Source organism: Cibotium barometz, chromosome 57, assembly GCF_041138505.1.
Source record: "Cibotium barometz isolate CiBa-2024 chromosome 57, ASM4113850v1, whole genome shotgun sequence".
NCBI classification, from domain to species: Eukaryota; Viridiplantae; Streptophyta; class Polypodiopsida; order Cyatheales; family Cibotiaceae; genus Cibotium; species Cibotium barometz.
The window spans coordinates 30,812,779-30,835,627 of NC_141102.1; positions in this window are offsets into that span (position 1 = coordinate 30,812,779).

The following is a 22,849-nucleotide window of genomic DNA, read 5'->3' on the forward strand; positions in this document are numbered from 1 at the left end:
TACGTTTGCTGAGAGAAGGTTGGTCTCAAAATATAGATGAAAGAGATTCAAAGAAAAATAATGTGGTATAACATAGAGATAACAACATGCAATCTATAAGAATGATGTGCTTCAGTTCATTGAGACGATGATACAAAAATTAAGAACACATTGGGAGCCTAGTCTATCTTCAGTCTATCATCAAGAATTTGTGAAGCATAAGAGAGGAACAAGATGCATCATGGACTCTAAAAATCAGTGCAAACTAAAAAATCAATGCTGGAGGAGTATCAATATCGTCAGCATCTTCATCGTGTGTAGCATTCAGTCGAAAGGAGTTGATCAATTGTTGCGAATTCAAAGATTATTAAGGTTTTACGATGACTATTAAACCGTGTTAGGACAATCAATAAAAATCCAGAAATGGCATGTTCCCCTATACTATTGTGTCGAAGCAAGCTTAATGATAACTTCCTTGTTTTTCCCCCTCAAACTCAACTCTATCTCCAAGACTCCAAGCATGGTGAAAAAATTGCGAAGCTTCTCCACTCCCAAGGCGTTAGTGAAAATGTTAGCTACCTCCTCCTCTCTGCTAACATACACAAGATCAACATCTCTTGTTTCCAAGAACTTCTCTTTGAGGAAGTGATAATGGGCCTATATGTGTTTATTCTGCACATGAAACACTAGGCTCCTCGCCAATTGACATACACAAGATCAACATCTCTTGTTGCCAAGAACTTCTCTATGAGGAAGTGATAATGGACCTCTGTGTTTTGTCTACACATGAAACACTGGGTTCCTGGCCAACTTTATGCTACTAAGGTTATCACAATAGATGATATCCATCCTATCCTTATGCATCCCCAAATTTCCAAGTATCTTATGTAACCAAGCTACCCCCTATACTCTGCCTCTGTATACTCGAGAATAAAATTTTTGACGATGGTGATAGTAGCTTCTGCATGTAACAGAGAACCAATCCTAAAGGAGGAAAACATAAACCCAATAATGGATCTTTTATTCAAGATGCTACTAGTTCAATCTGCATCAATGTCTCCCCCATCCTTCTCCTTCTCCTCATCTTACTAGCATGTTGTCTCTCAGCAACTCATGGTAGCCTAGTAGTCAAGTTTATCCCTTCAAATCGATTTCCACCTCTACCTCTTATTGCATCAATTCCATGGGCCACTTCCATCACTAAGCATGATAAGCTCAAACATTCTATCGACCAAAATTATTACTTCCTTAAAGAATAATAAGGACATACCTACTCATAAGGACATAGGATAAAATTATTACTGCCTTAAAGAATCATAGGGAGATACATACTCATAAGGACAAGACATACCTACCCATGTTCTTTGGGAATTTTCCAATTATATAGTTTGTACGAGTTACTAAAAATTCTAAGGAAAATTCTTACACTCCATAATTAATGGGAAATTAAAGTATCTTTACCGAATAAGTACACACCAATCATGTTATAGACCCAATTCCTATAATCTCATGCCACAGGTAGGCTTGTTTCATAAAATAAAACTACATAAGCCTACTCCATACAAACAAGACGACGTGAGTTATTGCATACGTGATCCTAAACATGTGAGCCTACACACATGAACCTAAATACATGAACCTAGATACGTGAACCTAGATATGTGCGCTTGGATATGTGAGCCATAAAACATGAGTTTAGAGGCATGAACCTAGACACGTGATTCTAGAGGTATGAGGATGCATAAGTGAACTCAACACATGACCTACATATGTGAGCATGTAGTCATGAGTCTAGAGGCATGAGCTTAGACATGTGATCCTATAGATATAAGCATGCAGACATAAATCTAGAGGCATGAACTTGGACATGTGAGCATGTTAACATGAGTATACAAGAATGAACATGGATACGCAACCCATATGTGATCCTGTAGACATGAGCTAGGAAAACAAAAGTGTTTAAAACCAAGACCTTTGATGAAAACTCAATCTAGACTAATTATTGGAAATAACAATAGTGCTTGACTATAACACATCAAACCACACTTTCTCAAACACATGAAGCCTTCAATCCTATAAAACCTAATAACAAGTGCACATAGCACAAGAAGGAGTCCCCCTCTCAACACCACACATGCTTATAATAGAAGCATCTTAACCATGGAACCAAGTTCTAGTTCCTCTCTATTTAGATAGGGAATAAGAATCATGGGCAAAGGTAAAGAGATAATGTCAAGCACTACCTCAAACCAAAGGGATCCATGAGCATTTTCAAGGTCAATCAGTCGAGGATAGGTTCCATTTGGAAACCATGCACAATCTAGCCCTATAGGACAAGAGATCTTGTACCTTGAAATAGAGGGTTTTGTAGAACCACCTTCTTACATTTCACCACCATGTGAGCATGCAGAATACATGTTGAGAATGACATTTTAAATAGATTTTGATAATGCCACATGAAAATCACCAAGTGAGGTAGAAGGATTTTATAACACGCATGCAAAGGTCAAGGAAGTAGACTTGGCTGGGTGGACCAAGAGCAAATCCTAAGCCTGTCTACATAGCCAATGACTTAAATAAATGTGAGGAGTCAAAACTTTTAGCTATCCTCAATGAGTATAGAGACGACTTTGCATGGATGACTTTTCATGGACTTAAATAAGGGTGAGGAGTCTAAACTTGTAGCTATCCGCAATGAGTATAGAGACGACTTTGCATGGACTTATCATGATATGAAGGGATTGCCTACTAGTGTTGTACATCACACCATTACAATGGTACCAAATATTAGACTAGTCCAAGAATGACCCTATCCAATGAATCCTAAATATTTTGAAATTGTGAAGGAAGAAATTAAGGTTATTGAATGCAGATTCATTTCTGAGATTGAACACTCGGAGTGGGTTTCAACTATTGTGGTTGTGCACAAGAAAAATGAAAAAATTAGAGTGTGTATCAATCTCAAGAAGGTGAATGCGGCAACCCACAGGGATCACTACCCCTTGCTTTATTATTTTATGAACATGTGCTAGAGAGAGCTTCAAGGCAAATAATATCACAGCTTTTTAGATGGGTACTCAGGCTATAACTAGATTTCCATTGCACCTATGCACCAAACTCAAACAACATTTGCTACTACAGAAGGTGGGGTTGTATGCTTATTGTGTTATGCCATTTTGCCTAACCAACACACCAAGCACATTCCAAATACTGAGATGAACACTATCTTTAAGGACTTATTAAGAGAGTTTGTTGAAGATTTCTTTTTCTTTTTTTGGAGCCTCTGGAGCATGTTATTGTGTGAGCATTGAATGCATCTTGGCAACCTTGCACGAAGAAAAACAAAGAGATGGACAAAAATCTTAGTAGCTTAAATTCCAACAAAGAGAAGACTATTACAAGGGAACCTTCAACACCAACATCCAAACAAGTCTGGATCCCAAAGAGAAACCCTATCACATGAGACATGTTGATTGATACTTGCACCTAGTAAGAATGCTTAATACTCACACCTAGCGATGATGCTCAATACCCACACCTAGTGGTATGCTCAAACAACTATATAAGACTTGTGTGGTTTCCCATACACCCACCACTACCTACTAGAGCTCATTGTTTTCCTCTACCATAGGGTCTATTTGCACATAAATTTTCATGTGAAGCCTATGACACAACTCTCATTTTTCCAGAGTGCATAGATGCCATATATTTCTTTGAGAAGGTTGATCCATAACTCAACTAAGATACCCACATTTTTCTCTTTTTCCTACATACATTTATTTTAAAATGTATAACTCAACTTAGATATCACACTTTTTCTCATATTTGTAAAGTGAATAGATCGCATACATTTCTTTGAGAATGTTGATCCATAACTCAACTAAGATACCACCCTTTTTCTCTTTTTCCACCACACATTTGTTTCATAAGGTACAACTCAACTAGGATACCACCCTTTTTCTCATTTTTCCACCTTCTCTCCTCCCACTGATTTTCCTACTTGCACCATTCTTGGCTCCATCTTCCCCCTCTCATTCTCCTTCTCCTTGCCTTACTAGCATGGTGTGTCAACGGCTCCTGGTAGCCTAGTAATCAAGTTTTATCCCTTCAAATCTAGCCCCACCTCTATCTCCTACTGCATCAATTATCCAAGCCAATGCCATAACTAAGCATATAAGCTCAAACAATGTATCTACCAAAATTATTACTTCCTTAAAGACTCATAAGGATATACCTATTCATAAGGACATAGGACATACCTACTCATGTCCTTTGAGTATTTCTCATTATATAGTTTGTATCAGCTAGTACAAATTCCAAGGAAAGCTATTTCCCTTCATAAATATTAGGGAATTCAAGTATCTTTATTGGCGAATAAGTACACACCAACCATGTTATAGACCTAGTTCCTAGAAGTCCATGCCCCAAATAAGATTATTTCAGTAAAGAAAACTACATGAGCCTAATTCATTGAAAAAAATGGTGTGAACTTGCATACATGATCCTAAACATGTGAGCCTACACACATGAACCTAAATACATGAACCTAGATATGTGAGCTTGGATATGTGAACCTAGAGATGTGAGCCTAAAAACATGAGTGTAGAGGCATGAACCTAAACATGTGAGTCTAGAGGTATGAACATGCATAAGTGAACTGGACACATGACTAACATATATGAGCATGTAGTCATGAGTCTAGAGGCATGAACCTAGACATGTGATCCTATAGATATAAGAATGTAGACATGAATCTAGAGGCATGAACTTGGACACGTGAGTATGTAGACATAAGTCTAGAAGCATGAACATGGATACGCAACCCGTATGTTATCCTCTAGAAATGATCCTAGAAAAAACAAAGTGTATAAAACCAAGACCTTCTCTAGAACTACTTAAAGACCTTTGTGCAAACTCAATCTAGAAAAATTATTGAAACAACAATAGTGCTTGATTATTACACATCAAACATTGTATCAACCAAAATTAATATTTCCTTAAAGACTCATAAACACATACCTACTCTCATAAGGACATTGGCCAGATGCACTCATGTGCTTTGAGGATTTTCATGTTATACAGTTTGTACCAACTACTACAAATTCAAAGGAAAATTATTTCCCTTTGTTGGAGAATTAAAGTATCTTTATTACCAAATAAGTACACACCAACCATGTTATAAACCCAGTTCCTAGAAGTCCATGCCCCAAGTTAGCTTATTTCATAAACGAAAAATACATGAGCCTAGTTCACACAAAAAAAAGAGATGAACTTGCATACATCATCTTGAACATGTGAGCCTACAACCATGAACCTAGAGACGTGAGCCTTAAAACATGAGTGTAGAGCCATGAACCTAGACACATGAGTCTATAGGTTTGAGCATGCATAAGTGAACTCGGCACATGACCTACATATGTGAGCATTGTTGAGATATCAAGGGTAAGAGCTTCAACTACTCTTCCCTATTTGTGTTGGCGACTACACCCTTGTCGGGAGCTCTACGGGAGGCACCGGCAAACGATCTCTGATTGAGGAGCTTTCTTCGCAGGAGTAAAGCTATAGGCAACTATAGCTTTATATCGGACTATATTTTTCGGGCTGAAAACACGTTTCGGGCGTGTTAGGACCTCCTTTTTTTGGAAAGTAGGCGATTTAGAGCACTGCGCGGGTAAGTCATCGATTCTATGTAGAACTCTATTTTAAGAATTGCAGGAAGACAAACTGCTTGTGCAGACATTGTGTGTGTTGCAAGGAGGTCAACAGTTGCCATTGGGTGTATGTATGCACATTGAGGTCACTGGTTGTGACATTTGAGTGTAATATAGTACCACTACAGAAAATACAGCAGTTTGTGCAGGACAAACCAGAGTGCTGTTTCTGGTAAATTTGTGTGTCTGGCAAGATGTCAAATAATGGCATAAACCAGATTGTTGTTGAGAAGCTTGATAAGAACAACTTCCATGCTTGGAGGTTCACATTGATAAATTTTCTAATAGAAAAGGGTTACTGGGACTACATAGAAGGTGAGCATGAAGAGGCGCCGGAGATACCGGAGATCAATCCGACTATTGCAGATGTGAAAGACTTCAAGGATTGGAACCAAGGAGCCAAAAAAGTTATGTATTGGCTCTCTATCAGTATATAGGACACCATGATTGGGCACATACAGGATGCCAAGTCCCCCAAGGAGGTGTGGGACACCTTGGTATAACTCTATGAAACGAATACCAAGGCACGAAAGATACAGTTAAAGAATGAACTTCATACTGTGGAGAAAAAGAGTATGTCTGTGATTGTGGAATCCCTTGTATCTATTGGTGTTTCAGTAGATGATGATGATAAGGTGGAAGTTTGTCTACATGGTCTCGGGCCACAATACAAGGCATTCAAGATGTCTATTGAGACTCGGGAAAACATTCCCAATTTCACAGAATTGGTGTCTATGTTGATTATAGAAGAGAAGATCTTGGGTGAAGACCAACACTTTTCACAAAACAAAAACAATTCAGAGCAACAGGCCATCTACACAAGTTTAGGAAGAGGACAAGGTAGAGGAGGCCATGGACGCGGCCAAGGAGGTGGCCGAATAGGTAATCAGAATTATGGCCAGTAGCAACAACAACAACAGTCCCAAAATTCAACAACAACAACACGCAAGTGGAAGAGGCCAATTTAGAGGCAAGGGGAGTCAAAGAGGTCGTGAAAATGGGCAAGGTAGTATAATGATACACGTGGATGCTTTTATTATGGTGGTAAGCCTGGACATGGGCAGGAAGATTGTTATAAGAAGTAGGCTGACATGCAAAATGGAAAGTTATAGCAAAATAGCTATGCATGCTTGAGCAGAAACAATGAGGATAATGAAAGGTTGTTTGTTAATGTAGCATGTCGTTAATGCCATGTCTGAAAATGTTGAAGGAGCACATAAAGATGATGTATGGTATGTTGATTCAAGTGCTTTGAACCACATGACAAGTCATGGAGAGTGGTTCAAGGAGAAGAAAAACCTTGAAAGACCAAGTTTTGTGGAAACAGGGGATGACACTACTCATCCAATTGCCCATGTTGGAGATGTGCCATTGTCTATGCAGGATGACAAAGTGAAGTACCTTGTAGATGTACTTCATGTTTCGAACATAACAAAGAATCTGGTTTCAGTTGGCCAGATGATTGAGCAGGGTTTGCAAGCTCGGTTTAACCCTGATGGTTGTTATGTTGAAGACTTTAAAGACAAGTGCAGGTTGGTTGCAAAAGGCAACAGAGTGGGCAGAATGTTTACATTGAATGTAAAAATGCCCAAAGTGAGTGCTTCAATGTTTGCAAATGGTTCAGGAATTGTTGCAGACACAGACATTTGGCATAAAATAATTGGACATGTGAATGTGCCGAGAATGAAGTCTATGCAGACTAAAGGAATTGTGACAGGGCTGCCAAAGTTTAAAGTTGAAGATATGCAGAAAATATGTGAAGCATGTCAATTTGGAAAGCAAACAAAGCATGTATTTACACGTGACAGAAATATGAGCAGAAATGCACTAGATGTTGTGCATTCAGATGTATGGGGTCCTACGAAGACCATGTCTATGGGAGGCTGTAAGTATTATGTGACATTTATTGATGACCACACAAGGAAAGTGTGGGTATACTTCATGAAGGAGAAGAGTGAGGTGTTCACTCATTTTCTGAATTTCAGAGTTATGGTGGTTGAAAAGCAAACAGGGAAATATGTAAAGTGCCTAAGGTCAGATGGAGCGAGAGAGTACTTCTCCAATCAGTTCTCTAATTTTTTGAAGAAGAATGGTATTCGGAGACAGTTTACATGCAGATACACTCCGTAGCAAAATGGAGTTGCTGAGCGGAAAAACAAGCATATTGCTGAGATTGCACAAGCATTGATGGGAGAGAAGAACATGCCTCATAGCTATTGGGCTGAGGCTACTTTTTACAGCAGTTTACATCATGAACATGACTCCAACTACAGCCATACATGATGTAGCTCCAGAGGAGAGGTTTACTGGCAGAAAACTTGATTTATCTCATCTGAAAGTCTTTGGATACGTTGCATATGTGCATGTGCTAGATGAGCTGAGAACTAAGCTGGATCCAAAAGCTGAAAAATGTATGTTTATTGGGTATTCCCTTGAGCAAAAGGGATAGAGGTGTTATAACTCTGCTACACGTGAGTTGAGGGTAATCAGGGATGTTGTTTTGATGAGATGAGCAGCTCGTATGCTGCTACTGAAAAAGAAGCTGTTATCGGGGCTGATGTGAGTGGAAATGTGGTTGTTGCAGAGAATGCAAGTCAGCAATCACAGTCTTTGAGTAGACCAAGAGAGTCCTCATCTAGTGGTTCAGTTGATAGACCATGGAGTGGTAGGCTACCTTATAATACCAGTCCTGCAAATGTGATTAGTACATCACAAAGGCAAAGAGAAAGTGGTTGAGCCCCTTAGTATGCCTGGCATTTCTATAGGGCATTCTCATGTTGATGGAGAGTCTAGTGGCTTAAAGATGAGCCTTGATGAGGATCTTGGGATACCAGCTATGAGAACACCTGGTGTAAAGAAGGCTATGGAAGCCATGAATGCAAAGCTGTGAAGATCTGGGAAAGTGAAGAATCTTGTGCAGAGGTTTACCTATGATGGTTATGTGGCACATCACTATGCATACATGGTAAACATTGTATAGGATGTAGAGCCCACATGCATTGATGAGGCTATTGGAAATGTGTGTTGGGAGAAAGCTATGGATGAGGAGATGGATGCACTATATGGAAATGAGACTTGGGATTTAGTGCAATTGCCTGAAGGCAAGAAAGCCATTGGATGCAAGTGGGTGTACAAAGTAAAACATAATAGTGATGGAAGCATAAGCACGTACAAGGCTAGATTGGTAGCCAAAGGATATGCGCAGACATATGGCATTGATTATGAGGAAACTTTCAGCCCAGTTGCCAAGATGGCAACGGTGAGAGTTGTGATAGCAGTGGCTGCGTCAAAGCAATGGTCTTTACATCAGATGGATGTAAAGAATGCATTATTGCATGGGGATTAACAGGAAGAGGTGTATATGTTGCAGCCACCTGGTTGTTATGAGGATGTGAGTCACCCCGAGCATGTTTGTTGCAGGTTGAAGAAAGCCCTATATGGCTTAAAACAAGCACCAAGAGCATGGTCTGACAAGATTTTTAAATATCTTGTCACTATTGGATTTCATGTTATAGATAGAAGTTTGAGATGAAGGATCTGGGGGAGCTAAGATATTTCTTGGGCATTGAGGTGATTAGGTCACCACATGGTATTGGATTACTGCAGAGACAGTCTGGCTTAGACATGTTATCCAAGTATGGTATGACAGGCTATAAGCCTATCTCAGTGCCATTGGATCCGAATGGCAAGTTGAGTGTAGATTCAGGAGAGATTTTGGAGGATCCTACTATGTATAGGCGCATAGTAGGAATCTTGATCTACACGATGATCACCAAGCCAGATTTGAGCTATGCTGTTGGGTTGGTGAGTCAGTTTATGCAGGTTCCTTGGAAGCCGCATTTGGATGCATTGAGACGCATACTGAGGTATGTGTGGTCTACTTTGCATTGTGGACTATTTTATGAAACTGGGATAGAGATATGTGTACATGGGTACACAGATGCTGATTGGGCTGGTAGTATCTCAGATAGAAGATCTACTAGTGGCTTCATGTTTTCTTTGGGGAGTGCTACTGTGACTTGGAGTAGCAAGAAGCCTACGGTTGCTCTATCTAGTACTACAGAGGCCGAGTACAGAGGTGCTGCTATGGCAGCATGTGAGGTAGCTTGGTTGAGAAAGCTACTTGCAGATTTGGGTCTATCAGTGTGGTTAGACAAGTTATCATTTTTGGTGACAACATTAGCAGGATACAGTTGGCCAAGAACCCAGTTTTTCCTGCTTGCACGAAGCATATAGAGGTCCACTACCATTTTGTCAGAGAGAAGGTTTTGCAGGAGACATTGACCTTATTTATGTTAGCACACAGGATCATGTCACTGACATCTTCACAAAAGCATTGTGGGTACAGAGAAGCTCCGCACATTCAGGGCTTTGCTTGGTGTACATGAGATGGAGTTGAGCTTGAGGGGGAGTGTTGAGATATCAAGCTCATCTAGTGAGGCAGTGGAAATTGATGACCTGCGTGCTGGCATGGTTGGTGAGATCATGGGTGATATGCGGCCACTGGGATGATAGGCTATGTGATAACCATTCTAGAGACTCGCATAGTTATAGCGCCAGCTCATTTAGTTGGGCTCACACTATAAATAACCCTAGTATGTATTTGGTTGAGTACCTTTTCATATTGTGTGTGTGTACTCTTATCTTTGTATATGGTGTGTTGAGTGTTGTGTGAAGAAGAAGAAGATTTTTAGCCTCTCACCTTGTGTGTTCTCTTTTAGGGTTTTGTGAGTGTGTGTGTGCTTGCAAGAGCTCAAGCTCTCTTCTCTCCTGTATCTTTTCAAGCATGTAGTCATGAGTTTAGAGGCATGAACCTAGACATGTGATCCTATAGATATAAGCATGTAAACATGAATCTAGAGGCATGAAATTGGACACATGTGCAAGTAGACATGAGTCTAGAAGTGTGAACATGGATACACAACTCATACATGATGCTATGGACATGAGGCTACCAAACCAAAAGTGTCTAATATACCAAGACCTTCTCTAGTAGCACTTAAAGACCTTTCATGAATATAGACTCATTATTTGAAACAACAATAGTGCTTGACTATAACACATCAAACCACACTTTTTCAAATTCACCAAGCCTTCAGTCCTATAAAACCTAATAACAAGTGCACATAGCAAAAGCAGGAGTCCCCCTCTCAACACCACACCTTGGGGGTTCACATAAAAATATGTAAGTATACCATGTGAGTTCAAATAATGAAGGGGTTTTTTAATTCAAAATTTTGAGGTAAATTTATAGAAATACATTTACAAAAGGGGTTTTTTAATTCGACTTTGAAATAAAAACCCATAACTCTATAAATAGAAAGGGGTCATTTTATTCATGAAAAATTCATAGGTAAGGGGTTTTATAAATATCCCTTGAATGCACGTGATACATAAGGTTTTTTAGTAGTGCACCCATCAAGAACCATAGGAGCTTAAAGTAGAAGAATCTTTACCATGGAACCAAGTTCTAGTTCCTCTCTATTCAGAAAAGCAATAAGGATCATGGGGAAAGGTAAAGAGATATGGTCACAAGAGATCTTATACCTTGAAATAGAGGGTTTTGTAGAACGACCTTCTTACATTTCACCACCATGTGAGTATGCAGAATACATGCTGATAATGGAATTTAAAATAGTTTTTGATAATGCCACATGAGAACCAACACGTGAGATAGAAGGAGTCTATAACAAGCCTTTGTAAAGGTCAAGGAAGTAGACTTGGATAAACCAAGAGAAGATCCTAGACCTATCTATAGAGCCAATGTCTTAACTAAGGCCAAGGAGTCTAAACTTGTAGGTCTCCTGAGGAGTATAGAGACTACTTTACATGGACTTATCATGACATGAAGGGATTTCTTGATCGCGTTGTATAGCACACTATCCCAATGGTACCAAATGTTAGACAAGTCCAATAATTACCTTATCCAATTAACCCTAAATATGCTAAAATTTTGAAGGAGGAAATTAAGCATATTAAATATGGATTCATTTTTGAGATTGAACACTCAAAGTGGGTTTCAACTATTGTGGTTGTTCCCAAGAAAAATGAAAAACTTTGAGTGTGTATGAACCTCAAGAAGGTGAATACTACCACTTGTAGGAATCACTACCCCTTGTGCCTTATTCCGAACATATGCTAGAGCAAGTTGCAAGAAAGGAATATTATAGCATTTTAGATGGATACTCTAGCTATAATTATAGCATTTTAGATGGATACTCTGGCTATAATTATATTTTTAACTACACATGTGGACCAATCTCAAAACAACATTTCTTATAAAAGGTAGGGTGTATGCTTATCGTGTTATGCCATTTGGCCTAACCAACACACCAACCACATTCCAAATATTGAACACTGCCTTTAAGGACTTCTTAAGAGAGTTTGTTAAATATTTCTATCGCATTTTTTGGAGCCTCATAAGCATGCTATTATGTGAGCATTGCATGCATGTATGTGTTTTGTGTCTACATGTGTCCATTTACTACCGTTATGTGGATCTCACATGATATTTATCTCACACCATGATGATCTCACTTGCTTGGCCTTGAGGAGCCATTTTGACAGGTTTGTGGATTGACAACACAACAAGAGAACAAGATTGAGGCCCTCCAATTACCTACTCTAGGATGACTTGAATATCCCTTAATCCAACGAAGGGATTAAATTAGAGATGTCCCCATAGATGATCTACACCACTCTCTCAGCCACCAGCTAAGGTTGCAAATGCTTTGTGGAAGTAGACAAAAGCACCTACACTCCTAAAAAAGGTGATAGACACAAGAACCCACTACTCACCCCACCACACGAGTGCCAAATCACAATTAGGGAGCCATAAGAACCACTTCCTAGACCAAATAGATGCCAAAATAACTCCCATAAACAAGGATAACAAGAGTGCTTACCTTGTGTTTATTCAATGTACCATCAAACTTGTACTTGGGCTTCCAACCTTCTTGTACTAATAAACTTTTATTTTGCAAGATACAATGAAAAGCTATCTGGGTATATTTACCAAGTTTAAAAGAAAACATTGTGATCCACATAGTTTTGATAAAAGAATAATGATGGAGAGCTTTTAACAAGGGATTGTTTTACGTTCATTGTTGCAAATGCATGTGAGGTTACAAAGTCCACCATCACTTGAAGAAGCATTCACCAAAACTTATGAGGTAGAAAAAGGCATTGTGGATATAAATTTAGCACTACGATTTTGAGCTATACACCACGAGCCAAAGAGAAATACAATTCAAAATAAGCTTGGAAGTCGATGAATTGTAGACTTGGTGAGAGAAATGAAAATGAGCAACAAGCAATCATAAAAAGTGTGCCATTTCAAGGTGATGCTCTAGGGAGCCTTGAGAAGGGGAAAAATAATCATCAAAGGGCTAGGGGGCCAAAGAATAAGACAATTTGTGTTTGGAGAAGAAAAGAAAATGGGGTAGCCAAAACTCTTGATAGAAGCCCAATGGGGATAAGGCACATGTCTAATTGGAAATCTGGGTTTACACTAGCATAGTTTCCCCATAGGATGCCACTGTTGCATTTTTTTTGGAGACTTTGGAGCATGTTGTTGTATGAGAATCGCATGCATGTATATGTTGTTTGTCCACACGTGTCCATTTGCTTTCGTTATGTGCATCTCACATAATAATTATCTCACACCAATGATGATCTCACTTGGTTGGCCTTAAGGAGCTATTTTGATAGGTTTGTGGATCGACAATGCAACAAGAGCACAAGGCTGAAGCCTTCAATGCCCATTGTTAGACATTACTAGAGCCAAGTCGAGAGAGGGCTACCACCTGCACACTACCAAAGGATGGCTGAGTAGAAGGCCATCTATGATGAGGAGGCCATGCAACTATTGAAAGACATTCTCCATTAAGAAGAGTGAGATAATTATCTACTAGACAAGGAAGTTAAAATGATCAAAATGAGGTTTCTTAGAGAGGTGCACTCATAACAAAGGGAAACTAGCTAGAAAAAAATGACGCATGAGAGGGGCACATCTTTTGATGGGATTTGGGGTGATACAACATAGAAAAACACCGATGCTTGCAAGATGTGTATATATAGAGAGAGAATTTTGGAGGGGCTTCATCTCCCGCAAGGAGTTTGAGAGAAGAGGTGCATGGCCGAGAGAAAAAAATGAAAAGAAGACATAACCGCCTTGAGTGGAAATCAACAGGATTGCCAAGATAGGATATTTTTTATTTACCTTCTTGTGATATCAAATTCATGCTCTTGTGATATATAACAACACACTAGTTTTGTTTTCAAAACACTATCAATTATAAATATATTCAGTTGTTGTTCATTTATGTCTCATCATGTTGATGTTATAGTCCTTTGTTTCTCTTGGCTTATTAATGATACATCAACCTATCTTAGCTAGTTTGTGCAATTGAGATTACATTGCATGCTTCTGATAGAGAAGATAATCATGCACTTCAACTATTGAACCATTCTTTTTTGTGGCTTGGTATTAGGAGTTGAGGATAGCCATCATTTGAGAAAATTTCTTTGCTAGGTGTTTTTGGGCTTGGGTTTAGCTCTAGAGATCAAAAGCTCCATAATATTTCCTGAAAATTTCTTAGATGATTTAAGCATTTATTAATCTTGGAAAGAACATCTAGCAAGTTGAAGAAAGTTCTTTAAAATGTGTAGGCTTTATCACATATCATTTAGCCCTTTTAGATGTCAATTTTGGGTCAAACATGGAGTGATATTTGGATATATATTGTCCAAAAATGGTATTTATAAAGATGAGGGAAAAATCAAAGTCATTTTGGACTTATCGCCACCCACAAACTACAAGGGATTTCAAAGATTTATGGGTCATGTTGGCTATTATTCTTATTCTATGTTGAGATATCTAGACCTTTGTACAAGGAGTGTACAAGCATCTTGGTGGAACAAGGAGTGTCAGGCGGCCTTTGATCTATTAAAGCAAGCCTTGTCTAATGCTCCAATCTTGCGAGTGACAAATTGAGATGTCATCTTCCATGTGCATATTGATTCATGCCATTGGATGTGTCCTGGTGATTATACATTGGATTACCCTATTAGTTTCACAAGCTGCCAGTTGAATGAGGCTGAAACTAATTATACCACCATAGAGCATGAGGGGTTAGTGATTGTTTATTCTTTTAAGAAATTTACACATTGCCTAGTTTTTCAAAAAATGTTTATCCACAAGCCCTCGTATACCTTGTTAGCAACCTTGTCAACAAGGTGGTTATTGACTCTTCTTGAATTTAATTTCATCATAGTTGTGAGGCTTAGCAAAAAATATGTCATGGCAGATCATCTATCATGCGTACCTAATGGTGAAACACCAATTAGAGTTGATGACAATCTACCTAATGCTACACTATGCAAGGTCAAATCTATACTAGAGTGGAGTGAGAGAATTGTTAACTTTATCACTTAATGGATTCCCAACACTAAAAAAGCTATGGCCGCACGATCTACCAAGGAAATTGCTGAAAGAAAGGATTTCCACACCTCCTCTTTTTAGAGAAATGAGCTCATGGTAAAATTTTTACAAATTAAATCAAAAGTTGGCGGAGATTGCACATTTGGAATTTACTCATCGAGACCTTTCCAATAATATATAGTATGATGGAAAATTTTGATTATTCAAGAAGTCCCCAAATTGGTGACATGATGTGGCATGTTACATGCCACATCATCAGCAATTTGGGGACTTCTTGAATATTCAAAATTGTGTATCATGCTATATATCATTGGAAAGTTCTCGAAGAGTAGATTCCAAATGCCTAAACTCCGTCCACTTTTGAGTTTATTTGTAAAAATTTCACCATGAGCCCATTTTTCTAGAGAAAGGAGGTGTGGAAATCCTTAAGGGGAAAAAATGAGAGTCCATATTTTGCCTAATGACAACAATCAACACATATTGTAGATAAAAAATTATAGTGTGGCTAGCATAATGCCATTTATTTAGATCACAAGGAAGGTCTAGGAGGTGAGTATGGACTATGTTAGCATCTTCTCATTAATACAGAGATAGAGGTGAAATAAATCCCTTGATACCCATCCCATTTCTCCACAACTTGCAAAGACATCAATTTCACTGAATTCCCCCTCGCTCAGTGAAGGTGAGTAGTAACCACCTGGCATAGCAAAATACAGTATTCATATCTCTCACAGCTACATATCAAGACCATGATAATGATGTTATTGTTATAGAAACACCATAGTGGAATCTGTTGAAATTTGAGCTAAATGATGAGCTATGGTGGATCAAACACTAGAATCAACATCATTAATAAAGTAATTAAGAAATGATTAAGACGTAATTAGTGAATAATTAGCAGATAGATTAATGTAGGCATGGATACTCAAAAACCAGCAAATTCTCATTAGGGCTATGCCTCAATTTATAGTGTTTACATCAAGCATCAAATCCCATTGATTTCTCCATGATTCACTCCCTGAATATCTCCACCTTTTGCCTGATTCTCTCCACCTCTTCTCTTTTCCCTGATTATCTCCCAGAATATCTCCACACTCCTAAATTCCCTCATGCTACCCATTATTCTCTCCCAGTAGATTCTTCTAACCTTTTCACAGGTTCTTTCACAATTACATCTCCTCTTTTACAGCCTCTATCCAAGAGCTTGTTCCCACACACACCCTATTCACTTGTATATTTCAACACCTCCCCTCAAGTGAATAATCCTAACACACCTGGACCCTGTATCAAGTTTCCCTCTTACTTGATAGCCCGCGACCAGTGCCTCAAGTCCCTAAACTCCATAGTCCTTGACACTCTCTCTCTCTATGTGTCCAAGGCTACTATAAGTGCCCGCGACCTTGACTAAAGTGTTCACACATACATCTACCACGTGGCCTACATCATCGGCGGTGGCTCAGAGGTGGTTTTACTTTATTGGGGCAGGTTACATTGGGTTGTGGGGTCTCTCTCTCTCTCTCTCTCTCAGAGATTTTCACATGGCCCCTCACTCTTTGGAGCCTCACATCTTCTCTTGTCTTCAGTCTTCTTCTCGTGGCAGCATCTCTCCACGCGTCCGTCTCTTCTTTCAGTCTTCTTAGGGCAGCTTCTCTTCTCATGGCAGCTTCTCTTCTCGTGTCCATGTCTTCCTTCAGGTCTTCTTCTCGGTGTGGATCCTCTTCTTGGGAAGAGATATTCTTCTTCTTTCATGGCTGGGGCCATGAGCTCGTCCGTCATGTCTTTTTGCTCCATGTGAGCAACATGTTTCAATGTTTTGCTGACAGTTCCTTTGGGCTTTTTATGTTTATCTTTTGTCATTATGCAATGCAAACCCAAATTTATGCGGGAGGTCTTACCTCTTGCCTTAATCTGGACAAGGGCAGTGTCTGTTCCCATTTTTACACTGATAAAATGTGCCCAATACATAATGCGTATAGCATCCATTCTCATGCACATTCTAAATGCAGTTCTGGCTGTGAATAATCTTGATTTTGAGTGAGATTTACAGGCATTAACCAAGGGTTAAATGCAAAATCATGATTTTCACAATTTTATCAGCATAATTTTACCAGAAATTACATTAAATTGAGAGTAACCAATTTGTACGGGATGGTTGGAGTATCAAACCAACTCCGATTTGAAATCTAAAGTTATAGGGATCTGTATCAGATACCTAATGGTTAATTTGAACCCTCAATTGCACCAAAGTACAGTGATTAGCACTGATTAATCACTGATTAGCAAATTAATGCTTTGGTTTGTGTGCAAAAAACAGAGTATGCGGGGAGTCCAGATCTGGTGCCTTCCACTTCAAATGAGCTCAAATGCTTTCAAAGGCATCAATAGCAATGAGTCTAGTAGAGGATTAAGCCAAGAAACACAAGATTTGACCAAATAATGAAAGCTTAATCTCTGTTTTACCAAAGTCACCTGCAGATTTGATGAAGAGCTTGGATCTCACTGTAGACTTGATGAAATTGATTTCTGTCTTCACCAGCTTGTAGAGCATGCTTGATTACCCCTTGGGCTAGGAGGAATTGAAGTAATTTGATTGGAGCAAAGAGAAATCTGCAGATTACTCAGAAAAAAATGCGCTGGCTAAAAACGTAATTTCTCCTGAATGCCTTCGCGGTTTGCAGCGCTGTTTCGATGGGCTGGTAGCCAAGGGTGTTGGCTAGCTTAAGCTAGAAGCTCATGACCTAATTTGAAGTGTGCTAAGTGCTAGAGACCCTCCACTGGCTGGGGGTGAAGGGGAAGAGTGAAAGCTTACTAAAAATTTGATTTTTTGCTAATTATTTTACTAATCCTAATTAATTCACTAATGGGCTCATAAATCTGGTTGATTCTAGGCATGGCTCTGATACCATGTTGAAATTTGAGCTAAATGATGAGCCATGGTGGATCAAACACTAGAATCAACATCATTAACAAAGTAATTAAGAAATGATTAAGACGTAATTAGTGAATAATTAGTAGATAGATTAATGTAGGCATGGATACTCAAAAACCAGCAAATTCTCATTAGGGCTATGCCTCAATTTATAGTGTTTACATCAAGCATCAAATCCCATTGATTTCTCCATGATTCACTCCCTGAATATCTCCACCTTTTGCCTGATTCTCTCCACCTCTTCTCTTTTCCCTGATTATCTCCCAGAATATCTCCACACTCCTAAATTCCCTCATGCTACCCATTATTCTCTCCCAGTAGATTCTTCTAACCTTTTCACAGGTTCTTTCACAATTACATCTCCTCTTTTACAGCCTCTATCCAAGAGCTTGTTCCCACACACACCCTATTCACTTGTATATTTCAACAGAATCCACTCACCTATGTATGTTCTTGGATCTCTCAGAACTACTCAGAACCTCCCCAGACATAAGATCTACCTTGAATCATACATTGTGTCATTCCATGATGACTCTCTCTCAAAACATTACTTTGAGCTAGAAATAATTGTTTGTCTATCTCTTCTTCATCTTCTCAATTCATATCTTGGATTGTCCGGTATCCCTCTCGCCAAAAGAGATCCAGGAGAAAATTTCTCACCTGGAACACATATCCATTAACAAAATTCCACAACATAGTTAATAGGCAAGAAAGTAATAATGGGAGTTTCCTTCCCCATCCTCACGTACATATCCTCGGTCCACCATCAACATGTATGTCCGATAAAAATCAAATCCTACCTTCTTGGAATGGTAATATATAAGAGCGAATTGTTCTACCAAGCTACGTGTAATGCACCATCCCTCATCAGCAATATAGTTAGCGGCACGAACTTTGAAACCTACAGTAGGAAAACAACCCTCGTAATGATGACTACAGAAATAGAGTAGTGATTGAAGATGTTCCATGTGAACATTATTCTAACTTGAAATGAGAGATCACGATGATTAAATACATTCCATTCCTGAATCTCATTTGAATCCAATAGCTTGTTGACTGGGGAAGTCAGCCCTTGACTAGGTGAGCCATTGTATCATAGGTACTTTGCATCCACCTTGTCCAAGAAGTCAAATATTCATTTGATAACCTACATGTAATATAATTTGTTGAGATTACAAGCTCAATGAGAGATGAAGCCAGGCACGATATCTGCTGGAGTGGTAATAGTATTGGGGTTTTCTCTTGTGTATGTGCTCTCCCTCACTATTTGTCTTTTATCATGGTATTAGAGCTTGGTGCTCTCTTTTAGGGCTTTTTGAGTGAGTGAAGAAGAGAAAAAAATCTGTTTTGGAGCTATCCATTGGAGCTTGGAGCAAAGAGACACTTGGAGCACACACCTACTTAACAGATCTGAAAGCACAGGTAAGCAAAGCTAAACACCCTTGAGTAGATTCCAGGTGATTTGACACAAGCAAAGCAAGATTTGAGTTGCCCAAAGTAAGTGGAAATTCTAGTTTTTTGCAAGCTTTATTGGAAATCTTGAGAGCTTGAATGCAAGAGGCAAATGAATGTAATAGGTGAAGGACACATGTATGTGGCATTGGTGAATGGAATAGCAACTCATATGCAAACCCTAGATTGGTTTGGCGAAAATCTATGGATTATTGAAGAGTTCAAATTGTGGTTTTTTGAGCTACATAAGAACAAAGAATGTATACATCAAATTGGAGCCATTGGAGGGTCACCCTACGCACATGAATGTGATTATAGTATTGCAAGAAACTAGGGTTTGCCATTCAAGGCATGGAGTGACAACATGGGTGTGGATGACCATCCTCACATCTCATATGGGATAAGTTCACCATGAAAGCTTGGACATGAGATCTCCAAGAAAGTAATAGTAAAAAATGATCATCATTTGTTTGTGTACAATGCTCATGATCCCAATGTATCCAATCGCCCAAGGCCCCAAAAGGCGACTCTAAACCCAATAGCCTAGGCCCCAACCCCCATATGCATGTGACACCAAATCTACTTGTTACAAACCATCCACTCCTACAATGATTTTGTCCTCGAAATTGAAGAGTAATCGTGTACAAGGATATACAAAAGGCTATATACAAAAGCCAAATATTCACTCATGGCCTAGATGTATCTTCCATCAAAACATGTCCACCCACAGCACCTGCCTGGATTGAATGGAAAGGATATGAGGGTGTCATCAATGGTGAGGCTAGAGATAATGATGCTTGCCTGGATCAAACGGAAATCCACGGCATGATTGACCCATAATCGTATCAATCCTACATCCTCCTAGATCAAATGGATGATGTAATGCACAACATCCATCAATGAGATACATCCAATATTGTTCAACAATCCTAAAATGGGATTGATCAGGTGATAGACATAGATTTAGCAACATAATTAAGGTAGATTAAACCACACTAATAACTCCATAAGTGATAGAGAGAGATTGCACACTCAACACTCAATTCTATTGCATATCTCAAAAGTGAACCATACAATGATATAGGCTTTCTAGCCTTATTCCACTTTACACATCATCATCCATGTGGCAACTCATTTTCCACTCTTTTGGTCAACACTCACATACCATACAATATTACATGTGGCATTATTATCTTGCCACAATATCTTGCATCTCTAGGGTGCTTTCCCACTTACACACAACACCACGATTACATCTCTCAACACCCCCTCTTAATTGAGGTGTTTCATAACTCACCCATCACCCATCATTGTAGCATTGCAAAACCGCAATCACTACCTCTCAACACTCCCCCCCTCAAAGATACATTGGAGTGTTCACCAACCAAACATGTGTGTGCGTGTCTACCATCTTAGACACTGGGAACCAACCCATGTGCATGCACCTCATATAGCTAGACACCATAGCCAAAACTTCAATTGTTTTTCTTCACTAAAAAAAAAGAGGGCCTTTTGTAGCTTTCTATGCATTGGTCCACAGTCATGCCTAGCTGCCTTTGATTCGATTTGTTGCCCATTGATTTTGCTGCTTCAACCCTCTTCTTCTCTTTCTGTTCATAGACTTCTGTGCAAAAGCTCCTCTAAGCTTTAATGGGACCTTCAATTGTACAATGCGCATGGCTCTCTTGTCAGCCAGCACACACATCCTCTGATCATGTTCCAAGAATCATGTCCACTACACAGGCTGCTAACTTTGCTTTTTCTTCACTTTGTAGCCTGAATTTCCTCTTTTTCTTTGCTATGGAGCTTCAGCCCTTTGTTTCACTGCCAACACAATGCTGATGGAGTCATATCCATTCTTGGTGCTACTTCTTGTGGGCAGCTTTGATGATGAGTGGGAGAGTCAGCAAGTGCATGCTGCTCTTTTCTACTTCTCTTCTCAGCTCCAACTCTACCTCCTTGCTTTTGGATTTCCTTCCCTCTTATTAGCAACCCCAAGGTGTTAACTACACCTCTTACAATTTTTGCAACCTCATTTCCATAAGGTTCTTGTAGTCACCATTCTTCATGCCTTTAGCTCTCATATGAGCTTCAAAACTCCATAGCATCTCCTGTTGCTACTTTGCCTCTCCAAGACCTCCAAGTTGAGGTCTTCCATGTGAGACCATCAATATGGTCATTGAGCTCGTTACATAAGCTCCATTTGCATGCTACCTTTCCATGAAAAATAGGCATTTTCAAAGAGTTCTCTTCCTAGGTTTCTCACAAGAAACCATTGAGGTGCCAGATATGTGTGAAAGCTGTCGTGACTTCCACCCAAACATGCCCATCTTCCATGAGCATTTTACCGCACATCTTCTTCTCAATGCACACACATGAACTCCCCCTTGATTTCACATTTTTCTTGCCACCATTTGACAAGCACGCACCTCCACATTAATTCATGGGATACACAAATCCCAACATGGCAACCCTTTTCAAATACGAGAATTCTTCCATGCTCAAACACTAAATTAGAGGCAAAAACACCAAAATACCTTCACAAATCTCCTTGGCAGCTTCTCCTTGATGACACCAAAGACTTCATAGCCTTCATACTTGGTGAAATCCCCATTTTCAGCTTCTTTGATGATGAGCAGGCTCTCCATGTTGCAAAACTCCCATTTGCAACTCTCTTGGGTAGCTTCTATGCAACCTCGTTGTTGCAAATATTCTCTCAAACTTGAGACTGGCAACTCCAAATCTCTCTTAAATCCTCACAAATGCAAATATCAGTGTGCTAATTATTTTTCATAATAAACTAAAAATAATTCTTAATCAAAGAACTCATAACCAAGAAAAAACTATACATAAATATTCACCATGACCACAAGAGCCCACCCAGCTCTGATACCATGTTAAACAATCCTAAAATGGGATTGATCATGGTGATAGACATAGATTAAGCAACATAATTAAGGTGGATTATACCACACTAGGAACTCCATAAGTGAGAGAGAGAGATTGCACACTCAACACTCAATTCTATTGCATATCTCAAGTGAACCATACAATGATATAGGCTTTCTAGCCTTATCCCACTTTACACATCATCATCCATGTGGCAACTCCTTTTCCACTCTTTTGGTCAACACTCACACACCATACAATATTACATATGGCATTCTTATCTTGCCACAATATCTTGCACCTCTAGGGTGCTTTCCCACATACACACAACACCACGATTACATCTCTCAACAAATATCCCCCCTGGGTCAAAAAGATAATGCACCCATACATAGGATCATGCGGGTACATGATAGCCCGTATAGCACCACCTACTCGGATCATAGG